We start from the raw sequence: 17,895 nt of genomic DNA, 5'->3' as shown, positions 1-17,895 counted from the left end.
ATTTGGAATGTTTTTAACACATTAGAGATGGTTATATGTGACATGCCATACAAGTACATATTTCATTATAGTCATTTGTATTCACTATGAGAACAGTCTTATCAGTGACTAACACTGTAATTGTATTAGTGCCTACATGAAGGTAACATAGAATGCAGTTCCCAATAGGTTGGTTACTAAGTGCTGTAATTGACAGATATACATCTGGTGAACATGAAGTAATCTCAAAAACAGGGTGGTGTCCATAATAGAATATCCTGAGCCCTGAGGCAAAGATGATAATCCAGGAAAAAACTCACCAGCTCATCAGAAAAAAAACATGATTTTTAAGTGGAAAAACTGGAAAAATGCAGAAAAAAAAATCTATAAATTGGTGTTTTCTATTTATTTTGTCAAGACAGTCACAGTCAAAATTATCTTTGATTTGTTCATAATAAAGCCAGGATCCAAACTTACAGCCACAACTCAGCGTGTTGTGGATGCTTCATCTGTAGTGAACAAAATCAGTTTTAGCCTTTATTTAACTATATCTCAACTTTTATATGACGCTGCTTTGTACTTTTAACTATGTAGCTAGAACTAACTTTGTCCGTTCTGCACTTATTCATCTTCAGCTGGTTCATTCTATAAAGAATCATGAAAGAAGACTGAGTCCATCCCCATACACTCCTACTAACTGTGACTAATTTACAGTGAACAACTGATCTGGACAGAACGCACAAAACACACGGGGAGACAAAACTCCATACAGTTAAAGCTGCCACCAAACCAGCCAACCACTGCTCTTCCTGCTGTAAGAGCCTTAGGCACAATTCCAGTGAGTGGCCCCTTGCCTTAGTCTTCAGTCTTTGACTTTCCACTTGTTCTTTTTCATCGAGGGTTTTTACATTGGATGCCCTTCCTGATGTGTTCCCTCTGTACCAATCAACCACTGCAGACCCTACTTAACAGAGTTCAAGTGAATAACTTCAATGTTTTTTGCATTTCTATTAACTGTGACAACTTTCCAGAGACAACCTTCCAGAAACAGGGTTTACATTTCACGTCCTAGGATCATAACTCACATGACAAATCAGTCTTTTACTTGTTGACGCCTGTTGATAAAACAAAAGGCATTTTTGATCATAACGCTTGTCAGAGGTACAAGAATATGACTGAGGCTCCCCCAGTAGCACCAAACCAGAACATTTATGTTCTAAGAGGAACTTCCTTTCTTCACAAGAAGAAGAAACATAGTGGCAGAGATGGATTGGTGCCCCATGCCCCACTCGTGTGCCAGATGTGTGAGGTGGGCTTTATGAGGGTTGCTTGGCACAAAGAGGCATGGAGACAGAGAGGCACACGCCATTAATCTCCTTCCTCTGGGATGCCTTGATGCCACGGCGCTTTAAGAGTCCTCCATCCCCCTTTCCTCCACACCTCTTTCCTCACCCCCTCTGCTCTCCAATCATTCCATCAATCCTCCCATCTGTTCTGCTGTAAAATCAGACTTTCTTTTTTTATTGTTCTTCACTTTTCTAAATGAATTCAGCTTCCATCCTTCCATCCCTCCATCCATACATCCATCTACCGCTTAATCTAATTTAACTCCAGTTCCCCTTAGAACCTCTCACATCTTCTCCTCCTGCTCCCCCAACAGTGAAATGAAGCAGTCACAGCTGTGCAGCCATTTCACACGGGGCAGCCCTGATCACACCATTACGATTATTGACTACATTAAGCGAAGGCTGTGAGGGTTGGGGGATGAGGGTATTTGACCACAGCATTGCATGATCAATAGATGCTTTAAAAGAGTGAATCTGACAAGAGAAGATTTTACACATCAGTAGTTTGAGTTAGTTTTGCACTGAAACATTTGATGATAAAGAAAATCCAAGTGAGGCAGTCAATAAATGTCCCACATTTACATCAATGTTTTTTTTTCTTTTCTCTCTGTATTCAAATCAAAGGATTTTCTTTGAAATCACAGAAGCACCTTCTACAGGATTTATTAAAGGATGTTTGCCTTCAGTGAGTAATTAGTTATCACCTACCACCCGCTGCTATCTTTGGAGACTTTGTGGATGAGCAGACATTAGTCGTTTATGTGCGGGGGTTCTTTAAAGAGAGCGAATTATCTCCCACTGAAGCATTTGATCCACGCAAGAATCAAGGTCATCGTTAAAAATTTCAAAGACTTCAAAGCAGCAAGGTCTTAAGTTGTGCTTAAATTGACCATTAAAAGAAAAAAAACAGTCGAGCGACTAAAGAATTCTCTTTCATCTATTCAGTTATTTTTATATGATGAAGCCATTAAGGTTAAGGCAGCTCTTCGGGGAGAAATGAAGCAAACACAACCACAGAACAAACTTTCACTGGAAATATAAGTCAATATCATCGCAAAGTTAAAATAAAAAAAAAAGAATGCTCTAGCATTCTATAATGATTTTAACGGTTTACTTTTTAATCAATAAAAAATCTCTGGAAATCATAGTACACCTTCTATAGTGCTAATAAAAACATATATATATTTATTAGATTAAACAAATCAAATAGATTGAACTTTATTGATCCCGCACTGGGGAATGTTGGGAAAAAGACCCTCAATGTTTCCAGGGCCAGCATTTGAACCCTGGTCTTCTGTATATACTGTATATATATGTAAATATGAACAGATACATACACACCATAAATAAACTTTGTATACTAAATGTGAAACTAAAACTACTTTTAATTAACCTACTAAATCTCTTTCCTACTACACCACACGACACTACACCACACATCTTTTCATTCTCCTTTGTCCGTCTTAATAGGGATGTACACAACAGATCCTTTTTTTAAAAGGCGAAACAACTTTGTTACATGTACTTGTGCTCCTTGTTGCAATTTTGTTAATGATTCATTCATTTCTAGGTCCCAGGCCCCGCTGATGAGTGCCAGGCTCTCCCAGGCTCCTCCTGGAGAGTTCCCAGATGGCCTGAAGGACTCCTACCGGTCTCAGGACTGGCATCACTGCCAGATTCATGCTCACTTGCAGGGCACACAGACTGGGGACTTGGCATACTTCTCTCTCCCAGGACAAAAACACAACTTTTGGAGGTCATGTGAGGGCTGTGGAACCAGCTGTACTTTTGTCCAACACTGGCATCATGGGTTTTTTCACTGACTATTAAGGAATGCGTGGTTAAGTCTGTGAATAAGAAATTCCTTTTGGAGAGATTATGAATTATGACAGCAACAATGTAACAAGTTAATTGTCCAAAATCATTAAGGTAAGCCCTGCCTGTGGTAGATTTTCTGATCACAGTAGTGTTCTACGCTCATAACTTTCCTACTGTGTGAAATACTATTTTGGGGGTAATTTTGTGAAATTAAGGTCTATGGTCAGAGACACACATAACCTTTTGATGCAGAGTGTGATGAAAGCTAATTATTAGGAGCCAATTCTTAATGCAGCCACTAAGTAGACGTTAGGACATCGCCTCAAAGTTACCCATGTGTTACCTCTAAATCTGCCCATATTATGTTCAACTTTTTCATCATCTTTTTTGTTATCAAAACTCAGAATGCGTCGGGGAAAAAAATGGGAGAAGATGATTCAGAGCAGAATTAAATGACACGGAAATTAGAGTAGAAATAAATGACTTGGTTGGGGTGAAGGACAGAATAAATTGGATCTGACTGATTCTGGCGCTGTTAGATAAAATCTAGCAAGGAAGAAAAAACAATCTCATTCATATGCATATATATATATATATATATACATATATATATCCTTAATTTCATTGTACCCCCCGGTACAATGACAAAAAAGACTATTCTATAAATATATATATTTGAATAGATTTTTCCCTTTTTTTTTTTTCTTTCATCTGCCCCACTCATGCCCAAGCAACCATGCAGTCCTGTTGGCGCCGGTGGTTTTAAAGCAACCACGGATGTTGGAGAATGTGTTGCTAGGATTAAAGATAATTACTGTGTAAAGTAATCTCTAAAAATATGAGCAGCCCACCACTCGGTCCAGCTGGAGCTGTTGGGAATAGAGCCAGGCCTTTTCCTGTCACACCTGTTAGAGCCTCGATGCAGTGTTTGTCTGTGTCCTGTATTGTGTGTCTCAGTCTACGACATGTGTTTATCCCCAAAGCACAAATCGTGTGCCAGTGCTGAGATGAGAAAAATCGACAGCGGTGTTTAGGTGAAGAAGGAAACAGGCAGAAAGAATCAAATCAAAAAAGCCTTTCTTTCTTTCTTTCTTTCTCTCTCTCTACTTCTCTCTGAAAACACACAACAAGGAGAATGCCACAGACAGGTCCAAATCAAGAATGCTACTGAAGCTGCATCTACAGGCACACTCAAAGCAAGCCCTGAGGGAAGTAGACAGAAGAAAGAAGAAAAAGCAGTGAGGAGAAGTGAATGATCCATTTTCCCTCAGGAGAGTTCATCAGAGCCTGACCACAGAGAAGGAGAATGACTTTTATCCATGCATCTCAAATAACACAGTTCACAGAGACAGAGGAGAGATGTGTACTCTGGTGAGGAAGTGATTTGACAGTTGAAGAAAAGATGTGTACAACTAATTGTAGTATGTATTAATAAATGTTGTCCCACTTTTCACACAGATTTTTGATTAATAATGTGAAGTAAAAGTTTGCTTATATAGGTATATATAAAAAGTGAAGCGTTCTTCAGCATTAATTTTGTCAGTGCTGAAGCACTGAATTATATTTATATTCAGTCACAGGCTCTCACTTCAAATGACTTTCAAAATAACATGCATATTGGAAAGAGGTACTATGAAAATGGGTCCCTGTGCTGCAAACTTTCTGACAAATAAAGGCTTGTGCAATCATTCTATATAATCAGTGATTATCCACTGGGCTGATGAACTCGGGAAGCACATAATAAATCTATTCCCCTTGTTACACAGTATCTTACGTCATTTCATTAAGGGGGAAATCTGCTAAAAGCTACAAGTTCTTATCTCAGTGCTAAGTCCTGAGACCTCCAAAGTGCAACCAGGGCAGTCCCTGGTGAGTTGCTTTAATTACTCTCTCCCCCTCCCAAGCTGCTAATACCTTTATTTTATTAGGACCAGCTCTGATTCATATGCAAAGTACGGACATAATTTGGATTTAAAATTATTTCTTATCTACGTTGGCTGGGACCAACGCCTGCATGACTGCATTCAAAATCAATTACCTAGCTTGGTCCCCTGGTGAGCACTTGGCAAGGAGCAGAGTGGCACTGTGTGAAGCTTCAATCACAAACTTAAAACCTTAAAGATAACTGTGTGTTTTACTCGGAAGGACATATCTGATACTAGGGGATTGAGGCAGGATTGGGCTGCACCTTTATTAGTAATCATCAGCCAACCATTACCCTGACAGGCTGGGAGTCAAACCACAATTCCTGAGTGGCCTCCAGTCCTGTAGCATCCTAAAGTTGCCTGCCTTTTCTTCCTTCCTACTTCACAGACAAAAAAACTGAATTCCATTGTAAACACCAACCTCCGTCTGGCAACCTATGTTGTCATAAGCCATCCTGCCATTATCCTTGCAGTGGTGTAACACCTGTGTTGAACACACGTCCCCAAAGATCTTTGGCTATTCATTTGCAGAAACTTGTTGTTATAGATCCATTATGGAAAGCACCCAATGCAGCGGGATGTAATGACACAGCCAACGTTGTAAAACACTGCCATATGGTGGAACTACACAACATTAAACATTTTGGAGACTGTGCCTCCCCGGTGCCTAAACAGCACAGCCTTTTGGCAAATAAACCATTATGCAGTGTGAATGAGTCATAGACTTGTTCACCAAGCTTCTCAGCCATGTTGTAGTGAGACAAACAAAGCAGATCTACAAAGAGAGTGCCGTACGATCATACAAAGATGTGAATAAACACACACAGAGAGCAAACTAGACAAATCAAATTAGTACAAAACGTGTTTACACAGGTGAGACTCAGTGGTTGTCTTACTCCTGTTACTACACTGTCCTGGTCTTGACACACAGTGTCATAACAGACCCTCAGGATAATTGGTAAAAAAAAGAAGTTATTTTTGGTTATTAGAAGTTTTCCCCTCCTGTTAATGAGTGAGATGTTTTATCACATTTAAAAAATACTGCGCGACAAAATGAATAAATTTAACAAATGCAACACCAAACTCATCAACAAAGTGTCTGGTCAACATTGTTTCTTTAAATTATTGGCTATATCGTGTGTATTTTTGTGGACATTGCTGTATCAGCATAAAAAATAAATCCAATTTCACATTTCCATGAAGTTATTTTATGACTAGAAACCCTAATGTATTGATCTGACAAAATATAATATAATTATATTATTATAAAATGTTTGTGCTGATCTAGCCAACATTAGGAGAAACATTCCAACAAAAGAAAGCACTGTTTGTTGAGAAAAGCCCACCGTTCATTATGAAGTCTAAATGACCTTTAAATGAGGTCCATACTAATAATGGCACAAAGTCAGAAGTTTTGCACCAACTGTGCATCTTATTGTCAGCTTAAGTGGCCTGGCCTCTACAACTGCATCTCCTTCTGGTTGCTAACGTGTGCAGCCTCTCAGACATGCAGCTCCATCCATTTCTGTTTGATTGATTTGAGTGCTTAGCTGGATGACAAAGGTCACAGTGCCTGGGAGATTGTTTTAGCCTTACCTGCACCTATTTTTTCTACTTATGTTTCCTCTTCCACTGTCTCTCTCTCTCTAGCGCTTACTCTCTCTCTCTTCCCACCTGGAGTGTCGTGAACCCTCTCCACACTCCACCACCTAATTATATCCTGGACGTGTAAATGTATTCATATTCATGAAGGCACAGATGCTAAATTAACTGTGGCAGGGACACGTCGCACTGTGCCGACTGCACAATCTGCTTCCTCCACTTACAGAAAAAGAGGAGAGGGGGTTTCGGAAAGGGGGTGTCTTAGCTGGAGGAGAGAACGCGGAGGCAAGAGAAGTAAAACAAAAGAAAGGAAGAAACAAAAACAGGGGAAGAGAAGAGAAGGGAAGACAAAGGATGGGCTGCATGAAAGCAAGAGAGAAAAAACGTTCAGAGTCACCTGAAAAGTCAACACAACACTGCCCCTGCCATCCTGGGTAGCCCAGACCCTGTTGGTCACATGGGTTCTATGTTGCATGAAGTGACAAATCAAAAAGCCAGAGTGCATAAAAACCTGGAGTTGGCTGCGGCGAAACGGCGCATGGGGAACTCAGGGGCAGATGGAGGGAGGTGCAGCAGTGCGTGGTGAACAGATGGCCGCTGCAAACTTGATATATGAAATTAATAACGTTTCCCGAATAGAATTCAGAAACAGGAATACATTACCTGAATTTTAATAAGGTCATTTTCTCCTTTTTTTTTAAGATCGGAGGTAGAAGGGGAGCATTTGCATGTCAATGAGATGTGGGACTGCCAGTGTGTTCATTCAAATCATGGTCACATCCTTTTGTGGGTTGTTGAAATTATGCGCGAGGTTTTAGAGATTGTTAAAATTTTGATGTTTCAAACTGTGGCAATTGTTTGCAAATGTTTTCTTCCTCTGAACTTCACAAAATGACAACAAAACATTTTAGAGAAAAGAGAAATTTTAAGATGAAATTTTGCCAGAATGATTTAGGAAAAGAAATTTCCTTGAACTTTACGTGCACTGGATGACTTCGACATTTTTGATGGGGTGCTTTCATTAAAATATTTTCAGAAAATATATTTTCATGGAAGCGTTGGCTTTCTCAACAAAAGATAGAATTCAGAGGTTCTCAGATTGGCCCACACAAAAATGCATGGTATTTCACTTTATTTTTAAATTGTATATATTTTATTAATTCAATTCAAATAGTTAAAAAGCAAAACCTTTTCTGTATTTGAGGGGCAAATAAACTCCATGAAAGGCTATGCTTATCATAAAAGAATAAATTATATATTATTTAACATTTGGTGTGTGAAGAGTGAAGAAAACATTAGACATCCAATAATAATATAACAAAATAATGTTAATAATAGAAAACTCTGTTATTGTGTACATCATACTAAAACTGGAAAAAATCATGTTTAAAGAAACGGCTCAAAACTAACAGACACCAAAGAATTTCTATCCTATCTGTTCTCAAATCGCCCCAAAGCTACAATTTTCTCCTTTATCTTCAAATTATCTTCAAATTATCTATTATAATAATATTCAACATATTATTAATTAATATAACATTCATACTTGTATTCACCTGCAGTAACTCTACTTTTATTTTAGGTTTTTCTAATTGTTTTGCAACTAATCAAAGCAACCCAGGGTAGAATTGTTTACCAGTGACAGAAAGACACCCAGTAGGTGGCATTAATGCAAATTAAAGACGTGCAGGGCTATGATTAAAACACAACAAAGAAGAAGATGCAAGATGACAGGGGAGGGGCTAAGAAGAGGGGACAGGGTTTCATTTAGCCAAGGATGAAATTAATGTTAATCACACTTCTCTCAGAACACCATGTGTGACATTAACCTCATTATTTTTGCATTATATCAAAAATAAATGTTACGGTTTCAAATAAGGGCTTTAGGTTTTAAAATAGGCACTAATTTTGGAGACACCTACAGCTCCATGGCTCAGCTGTTGATGTGTGTGAGATATTTTATAACCCTAAAAAACACTGCTTAATGACAGATTATTGTACTGTACAAAAGCATGACATGTTTGTCTCCATTTTCAGTGTTTGTGCTGAGTCTAGAAAACCAGCCTGTGGCTGTGGCTTTACATGGCTATTGAATCAATCATTCTATTGCTTTTCCAAGAAAACGTCAAAAATGTTCTTTTAATTCATATGAATGGTACCAGCTTGTATATGGATCCAATGCTTCAGTTGTTTTGTAGAAGAAAATCTATATTTTTCCACAATATATTTGAACACAAATATAACAGTAGAATATTTACCAGTTTACTGAGGTCAGGTCTGGGTATGTAAAAAAGCAAACTAAAATGAGCTCCAGGGGTTTATACCTCAATAGTGTAGGAGTCATGTCTGAGTTTTACTGTCTTGCAGTTTGTCCATTTCTCAGCAGTGATGTGCTGAGCCAGTAAAGTAGTCAGAGCAAATAACAGGCTTCAAGTGAAGAAAAATGACTTTTAAAATGTTTGTTAGCAGAAGTGTATATTTTTGTAGCCTCAAAATGACACAAGAGTAGCAGGGATCTTGGAAACCACATGCCGCACTTGTGTGAGTATATTCGGGCTTAATGCCACATTCATGACCAAACGCCTGATCTGTTTCTCCTTCTCTGCTGCGTTCTGCTAAACAATTCCAGATTTCAAGCAGGAAACTTTGGCTCATGGGGTAAAAAAAAAAAATCAGCAGCATGTGTTTGGAGCTGCATCAGTTTGACTCATCACACTGAGATGCTTGAATGAACAGATATGTGTTCTCTGCATGTGATGAGTACAACAAACAAATTAAATGTATTGCATTAAGGACAGTTACTGAAAAACTGACAATAACATAAGGGTTTTATTTAAAATAGGTACAATAGTTTCTGCAAAGCAGCTGGAGAAATCCTACAGACATCTGAATCATATGTGGTTGCTAACTTCCAGATTCTGCTTTGATTGGATAAACCGTTTTGATATTGACACCACAGGTCAAAAAGAAACTTTTGCCAACACAAATCAAATATGGACCGTACAGCACTACCACGAAGTACAACCAACAGGAATTCTGCTACTATTTGTCATATTCACTAATTTTAGCTACTGTACTTTCAACAGTTAAAATAATCCACTACATCAACACCAGTCCAAGAAATCAAATTCATAAATTCATGGTATGGATAATGGAATCTTAGTACATCTGTGCTGATTTAAAAGAATATTTCTATACAGTTTTTAGTTATAGGTTTGTAATTTTGTGTCATTTGAAAATAGGTCAATAGTGCATCACAAAATCTCAGACAAACTGCTAAAAGTGATGAACATACAGTCTAAAACTGGCAACAGAGAAACGTTACACCTGCAATATGTAGTGGGAGTGGTAGCACGAGGAACTTGGAACTGATTCAGGCACACAGTCTGTTCACCTTCATGGGTAGAATGACAGATGGCCTGAGTAGCATTCTGCAGTAGAGTATAACTTGTGTAAAGCTACTGTGTCATAAAGTAGTTTGGAGGGAGTTTTTGACAAGCGTTCATCTGCAGCGCAGACTCCTCACACACTGCTCACACCAGCGCATGCCTCAGACTCAAACTCAGACTTTGAGTCAGCCCTTCAATAAAAACAGTTTGTTGTCCCTCCTAAACCATTTACTACCGTAATAGAAAACCCAGTACTGTTGCAACGTCATTAACACTAGTGCCGAGGCAAGTCGGGAGCTTCAAGGTACGTCTCAATCCACGGGGGCGCACGATCCCCTCCAAAAACAGAAGGTAGAATTTGGCGAGGCGTTGTGCACATGGAGAGTGTTACTTACTGGTTATTGTGGTGGTCATACTGTGTCCCGTATGGCAGTGTATAAACGAACAGCATGCAAACACCTTCTGTCCAAACATCTGCGACAGGCACAGTTTTAGGCTCCCTTCCAAAAACTACAAAAAGATGGAGGCAGACGGGGGAAAAAAAATCCCCTCGATCTGCTTGGCTCAGCTCATTCTGCTGGCATATTACTCACTTGTTTTTCTCTTCCTCTGCTGTTGTTCAGGTTTGTTATATAAGTTTGTTTTCACCGACTGCAACTTCTCATTTAGTTTCATTTTAGGCATGTAATGAGCACAAATAAAAGAACACGTCAACACAAACTAACTTTCTAACTAAAGCCAGTTATACTGTATGTACTGCCAGTGATACAGGTGTACTATTTGAAACAGTGAAGCAAAAGTAAAACTATTTGAAGAAGAATACATCAGAAGGGATGCAGCAGTGACCCGGCAGTGAGTCAAGATCCAGCAGAGCAGGAGGTAAGTTTGGTTATAAAGGTGTGGGCGTCGCTCTCTGTTCCACTGACTGAATATTGCTAGCTGTCTACAACAACTGAAGTACTCCCAAACCAACAATCAACAAAGTACTACCCCCCTGACAGGTTCATTTATGACTTTAACATTAAAACATCCACTGCAGGAGGAAAATCAGAACCACGGCCAGCTCCTCTTCACTAAAGTTATTATAGTGACAATGTCTTTTTAGAAGCTAAATGTGCACGAAAGAATGAAAACAACCCACTTACAATTGTTTAAAGTTGCAAATATCACACACACACACAAAACTCCATCTTAACTCTACTATGAAATTCAAAGTAGGAGGAAGAGTAATGTTACTTACACAGGTCAGCAGCAGCAGCAGGACGTTTGCTGAGTGCAATCTTAAAGGGGGCTGAGTAGAGCCATCTGGTGCGACTTTGAGTGGTAGAGCTGGGGAGGCTGATGAAAGTCCACTCTATCAGTTTCACTGATTCTAAACGAAAAACAAAAGAAAAACACTTTAAAGAAAAAAAGATCACGTACATGTATAAACATCATGTTTGACTGACAGCTTGATTAACCTATGAAAACATGGCAGTAGGGAATATCTGTGCTTTATTTCCCTGTGAACAGGATCGTAATTAACAAAATAAATGTGTTCTTCAAAGTGGTACGGCCTGTGAACTCTACTGGAAACAGTTTATTGAGGTTGTTATAATCTAGAAGTAGCCTAATTTTTCGAAAGACTTCCATTTATAGGATGGAAACCTGCTCCACTGGCTCACTCTCACAGCCTCACTCTGTAAAATCATTCATTATACCAGTTAACCTTGGCTTGATTTCTCTCATCAAATTACAATCACTTGTAAACACTGTTCGTAATTGTTTTAATGAAGTACACATAAAATAAAGGTAATTTTTCTTCTTTTGTTTCTTTTCCAAACGCACCCCCCCCCCCCCCCCACCTAACTTCAAAGGCACTCCGTTTTCTTGTCACCGGATTTATCACAGCAAAGATGTTTCTCATCTAAAAGTTACATGACCTGGCCATTTGTGTATACACAAGTACTTGGCACCAACGTACATAGCTGGCCAAGGAGGCGCCTGTTATAAAAATACACAAGTGGAAGCCGTGCTGCAGAGACTGCTGCTCCTTCTCTGCATCACGTCATGCATTCCTTCTGTTTTCACTCATTTTCCAACATATTTTGACGCCAAGGCTTTGCCCCCTGAACACGACTTATAAAAGACATCCAGTGTCAGCCAATTATTCTGGACTTTGATGGTCATAAATCAAGGCTGACCAATAAAAATGAAGACAGCCAAGTATAATGTTCGTGTATGACTCCAACTGGATGGTAAATGAAGCCAGATGGGCTGGGAGAGTGCCACCGAACAGAGCTGGATCCCATCACTAAATGACTGCGTGTGTTTTCCCCTCGTGCACAAATTACGGCATCACCTCATTTGGTGGCATAAATCAAAGCCCAAGCTGTGATATGTGCGGGGCATCTCTCCATCTCATTACTAAAATAAATTTCCTGGCGGCTTTGAACGTGCCAGCACCGTTTGAACAGTTGATATTTACCACAATGGCTACCTTTTGTGGACACTTTTATTTTTGGGAACTTTTCAAGGCCACTTTTGTGATTTCAAGCACGCAAAGACATTCTTGGAGATGAAGCACACCCTTTAAGGGTTTCCTTACTGGGGACCTTTGGACATTTTTGAGGAGGCCTGATGCGTTTGGATCTTTGAGAAGAAGAAGATAAAGGGAGCAGGGTTACAGGCAGAAGAAGAGTCAGTTGAAGAGAACAGGACGCAGATACATCACATGGGAAACAAAAACAGAAACAAAAGAAGACTTGGACAGTGACAAGGAAAGGGGACAGGGGTGACAGATATAAATAGACAGATGTATGTGGGCAGAGAGACACAGACAGACAGTGATGGAGTTATTTGGAAGCTTTTGGAGGCGGACTAAATGACTTCTATATTTTCCAGACACACTGCTGACCTTCATCTGTGACTTCCATTGTAGAGTGAAGAAACAGACCCATCTGAAAAAGCTGTCTTTCTCATTCTGCGATAAGACAGGTTCCCTCATTTTTCTCTGCAGCTCTCCATCCCTTCATCAGTGAGAAATTTATTTTGTGTGGGTTATAATATTTTTTCTTCTCCATGCTCCAGCTCCAAGAGAATATGACCAAACTAGCAGTACTGGGTGGATTTACGACACAAAACAATTTTACATATGGCGTCTGTGAATTTTCTGAGGTCAGTAAAGAATGTCTAAGCTAAACAAGATTCCCCTCTCCACAAGGCTAGACTACTTAATCAGCCTATAATGAATTAATACAAGGCTTGAAAGATGGTCCTCTCTGAAGAGGATGATTCATGGGCGTGGTGAACAGCCTGATCTGTTATGCTTTCTGCATTAAGCTCTGTGAAGGGGAAACACTCGGGCTCTGGCTCCTAATAAAAGGAGGTTTTCAGTCGATACGTTGGACCGGTGTTTAAAATTGAAGGTCATTGATACAGGTCTGTAAAAGAAGTTGCAGGGTTAAACCCGTGCGAGGCTGCTGACAGTCAGTCAGCTGTCAGTGGAAGCCAGCAAAAACAGACCTTTAACATTATACAGACAGTGGGCCTCTATGGCTGCAGGCACCTTTCCTTGTGTATCAAGTTCACATTGCTCACTTTCATTCACACTCACAAGTCATTAGTTAATATAAAGTGATTAGATGATTTTTTTTCCCTCCAAATTTTATAATAATTTCTTATGACAGCCCTTGTAGAGTTGTTGAACATTTGTTGTACAACTCCAGGCTCTGCTTCTTTACAATCAAACGATGTTCTCTTCAAATCTGGCCATAACTGATTATTTGCACCATAGTAACAACACCATAGTGACAACAGCTTAAGAATGGATCAGTGCAAATATGATAAAGCTCTAAAGAATTAACGTAAGAAAGTTTAGGGTCAGAGGATAAACAGGTAACATACAGTAATGCAGATGTTGCACACAGTGAACACAACAGGACAACCTAAATAAGGGGTGTTAGGAAGCATCAATCTTGCTAAAGTCCAGAAAAATAGCCTTTTCTCTTCCCGACAGGACTTTTTGCCTGATGCTGCCTGGGAAAAAACCTCTTGCAACCCACAGCCGTGAGCCATAGCAGGCATGTTCTCTCCCACAACAAACACATCATCTGTTACACACTCCAGGAATTGTCGAGGTACGCAACAGCAAGCGTCAAGCCGCAGACAAGTCATACATCTTCTGTGTTTCGCTTGGAGGAAGCAGAGAGGGCAATGTGGAGAATTTGTGCGTCTGTGTTGATATTTGTGTATGTGTGTGTGTGTGTTGAGACATGTTTTCTCTGCACACATGAGCGTAGATGTCTCAGTGTGTGTCTGCCAGCAGTCATCCATACGTCTCAAACAAAAGATCTCATTGGTTCGCATGGAAAAAGCAAGACGTGAAGCGGACAGGGCCTGGGTCTTATCATTCAGTGGTTTAACACTAGCCAGACCACTGCTTGCTAACTCCAGGCAACAAATTAGGAGCTGGGAGCCGCCGACTGCAGTTGTGACAGGGACATGATGGAGAGCAGGCGGACTGGGCTGCTTCACGGCTCACATCGACCACGATAGGAGAGGAATTTTCCCCTGTGCACGGCCAGAGTGAGCTGCAAAAGAAATGGCAGCTCACATCATTCTAACATGAGAGGAGCTCGTGGGATTCATTTCAATGTACACACTTTAAATACGGAACTGAGAGAATATTCCTAGGACGTGTGTCGATGAGAGTAAGGAGGCATCAGAGGTGACAAATGTTACAAACACACTGGTGACAGGAGAAACAGCTTTAAGTTTCAGATCTGTCTGAGTGTTAAGTATAAAAAAACATATTAGTGCTACAGTTTTACTGTTTAAATATCTCATATTAGAATTTTAAGCCATCAGCAGCGTTAGCCAACAGTAATTAAGAGAAGGGGTTTGCTACTGTACTGTTGGTCAGAACTGGGCCACGTCAACCAAAAGCAATGAAAGAAAAATGTGCATGTCAGTGCTTGTCATATTTAAGACTATTTTGAGAAGAAAACCTTTGCCAGAAAAGAACACAGACAATTACCATGTCACATTTGGGCCACTAAAGGCTGAAACGCATCACTGCAAGACACACATGTGAGCAGAAGGTCTGACTGTCAATTACACAATGGTCACTGACAGTTCATACATTATTAACTTGTTTATCATAATATTTTACCATAGGGAGTATTATTGTAAGAACTATGAAGAAGAGCTCAATTTGATGACAGGTACAGCCTACAGACCATGAACTACAGACATTAGAAATTAAGTGATAAGTGGCCTGATTCTGTATCTTTCATCTACAAAGTTCCTCTTGAAATTAGCAGTAGGTCTTACCCAGGGCTTCAGGCAAGGCTACACCTATGTTCTTGAGACTACTGTGTTTGGGCTAAAGGTTATACAATATGTTGGTTTTAAATTGGTCTCACAGTAGGGAATTCTATTTTTAGAGTTATTACTTACTTTCAAAACCACTGGTCCAAAAGAGTCTCCTCCTACGTTGACAGATGTTAATTTTTAGTTTCAAGTTGTATTTTCAGATCTAAATGTTTTCACATTTATATGAGAGAACACAACTTGCAACCACATGCTTGAGCTAAGAGTAAATGGTATAACAGTGCAATGGTTTACGCACCCCAGCAGAGTAATGTTGTTGACTTTTAACTTGTCAACTGCCATTTCTGCTACATGCACCATGTGTTTTTGTTATCCTACTTATCCTACCTCCCCTTTTGCCCTTTGTACTTTCTCAGGCTAAATGTGTCTCAGTTTTCCCCCACATGGACACACACTTACACACACACACACACACACAGTACACATAGACTGAAGAGATTGAATACATTGTAGCATAAAGATTTATAGACATTTGAGTCTTTTTGTTCCTTCACATGTGTCAGGTTAAAAGACATCTGTCACTGAGGATCTGTCAAACACCTTGACTGCTCTTTAGTACTTGGCAGAATGACACCATCTTTTCCACAGGCTGATTCTGCTATGAAAACTTTTGCTGTTTCCCATTCTTTTCATTCTATTTAAAATAATCATTTTTAGGAGGGTGTACTTCTGTAAATTAATTTATATTTTGACCATTTGAACCTTGAATCCTCTTGTCTGTGTAAAACCCTGTCCTTTCAGATGAGACAACGATGAAAAACATCAGTTCACCCATGAAAAATGGAGACCTCACCTTCCTGCCTGCCAGGAAGAATAAAAAGACACGAGGGATCTTTTACACTCACAAAATGTTTGCACATCCACCGCTATGACTCTGAAGTTGTTTTTCACAAAATATAAACTGTAAAATGATGGCGTTCCTTTAGTGATCTGGTTTTATTTAACAACGAGTTCTGAACTATGTCAGCTGCGTCCCCAGACATCAACCTGTCCACTGTTTACACAGGTACACATATTCACAGGGCTGCTGAGACGACTAATACTTTGTTAGAACTAAATAAATAGATATATAAGTATATGGTTGTTAGCCATTTTAAACAAACATCACACTTTTTAAAAAAAATATGTGTTACATTAATAACTCTTTTATTGGACCACATCAAGCTCATGGCCAGGTGTTTATTTTGTTTTATTTTCTATTCCAAGTTTTTTAAATGTTAAAAGTTAAAATGCAGCCAGTAGGTGCCACTAATGCAAATAAAAGCCTGTCACCTGCTGATAAAACAAAGAAAAGGCACTTCAGAGGTTAACTTAAATTAGCTGTCCCCTAAAAAACTCTGAAACATGGTTCAGGTTCAATCCCCATGCTAGTCTACAAAGCAAACTGAGTTACTTGTTTTTCCTGAGTTACAGGTTAAATTCTCATTCAACATTATGTTTTAGCAGCTCACTCAACACATGGAATTGGGATCTTTAACTCTGTTCATAGCACCCCCGGAAGGATATAAGAAGATACTACTTGCTATAGCGCAACAAATGCACCAATGCACTTCCACACAGTATTTTTAAAGAGCCACAAACGTTTTTATATGTGCGTGTGTGTGTGTGTGGTCTAGTTATGACTTATTTTATGGGAACGCAAGTCTGTTAACACACTCTCATTATTGGGTCTCGTCGTCTACATAGGGACCAAAGGGGAGTCTCTATAAATCATTAAATTTAAGGCAAATAAATGTCCCAAGCTGAATATCAGGCTGGGTTTAAGTTAATGTCAAGTGTAGTAGTTAGGTTTAAAGCTCCATATATAAATGTGTGTGTCTTCATTTGTGTGTGTGTTTTAACTTAGCGAAGCTGGCTCTAGTCCAGTATTCCTTCATGTGATCTTGTGTCTCCATTTCTTATCAACAGCACTTTGTCGTCTCTGCCTCCTTGTCAGTGCAGTGTGTCTGCACCACCTCTCAGTCTGATAGCTAACAGCCGCACATGTACACCTGCACTCTGTCACACTGCAACAGTCTGCTCCTCACACACCCTTGTTTTTGGCTCATATAACTATTGGCTACTTCCAAATCCAGTCATAAATCATATTCATAATAATTTCACAGCACACTGTAGTTGTTTACAAATGTGAAAATTCAAATAGTTGTTTTTCAGAGGCATATTCACCAACCCCTATTAAACAGTCCAGCTCTGTCACATGGTATCAACACAGTCTACAACATCTTTTGAAACTTTACCATCTATTTTCCACCAAATTAGACAAGATTTAACAAGAGAGAAATAGTTTTCCACCTGGACATAATGGCTGACACTGTAAACTCAATTTTGCGGTTACCATTTTATGTTAGAAGAGGCTTGATTCCAAAATCTACTCATTTTATATATATATTTGAACTAATGGCAGAAAAAGAAGAGGAACAGCAGAGCACGTGCGTAAATGACACTAAAAGTTTCCTTTGAACA

The 17,895-nt window shown here is 39.4% G+C and overlaps 1 protein-coding gene across 6 annotated transcripts in view; it reads right to left on the bottom strand.

Moving 5' to 3' along the window:
* Window positions 1-17,895, bottom strand: part of runx1t1 (RUNX1 partner transcriptional co-repressor 1) — a 249,532-nt gene that overhangs the window by 78,231 nt on the left and 153,406 nt on the right. For all 6 annotated transcript variants that reach the window (XM_017041194.2, XM_025065046.1, XM_025065045.1 and 3 more), the window contains one exon: window positions 11,300-11,431. The gene's annotated coding sequence lies outside the window, so the exon portion shown is untranslated. The remainder of the gene's footprint in view (window positions 1-11,299; window positions 11,432-17,895) is intronic.

Source organism: Cynoglossus semilaevis, chromosome 18 (assembly GCF_000523025.1).
Source record: "Cynoglossus semilaevis isolate Cse_v1.0 chromosome 18, Cse_v1.0, whole genome shotgun sequence".
NCBI lineage: Eukaryota > Metazoa > Chordata > Actinopteri > Pleuronectiformes > Cynoglossidae > Cynoglossus > Cynoglossus semilaevis.
This window is presented reverse-complemented; position numbering and strand designations above follow the sequence as displayed.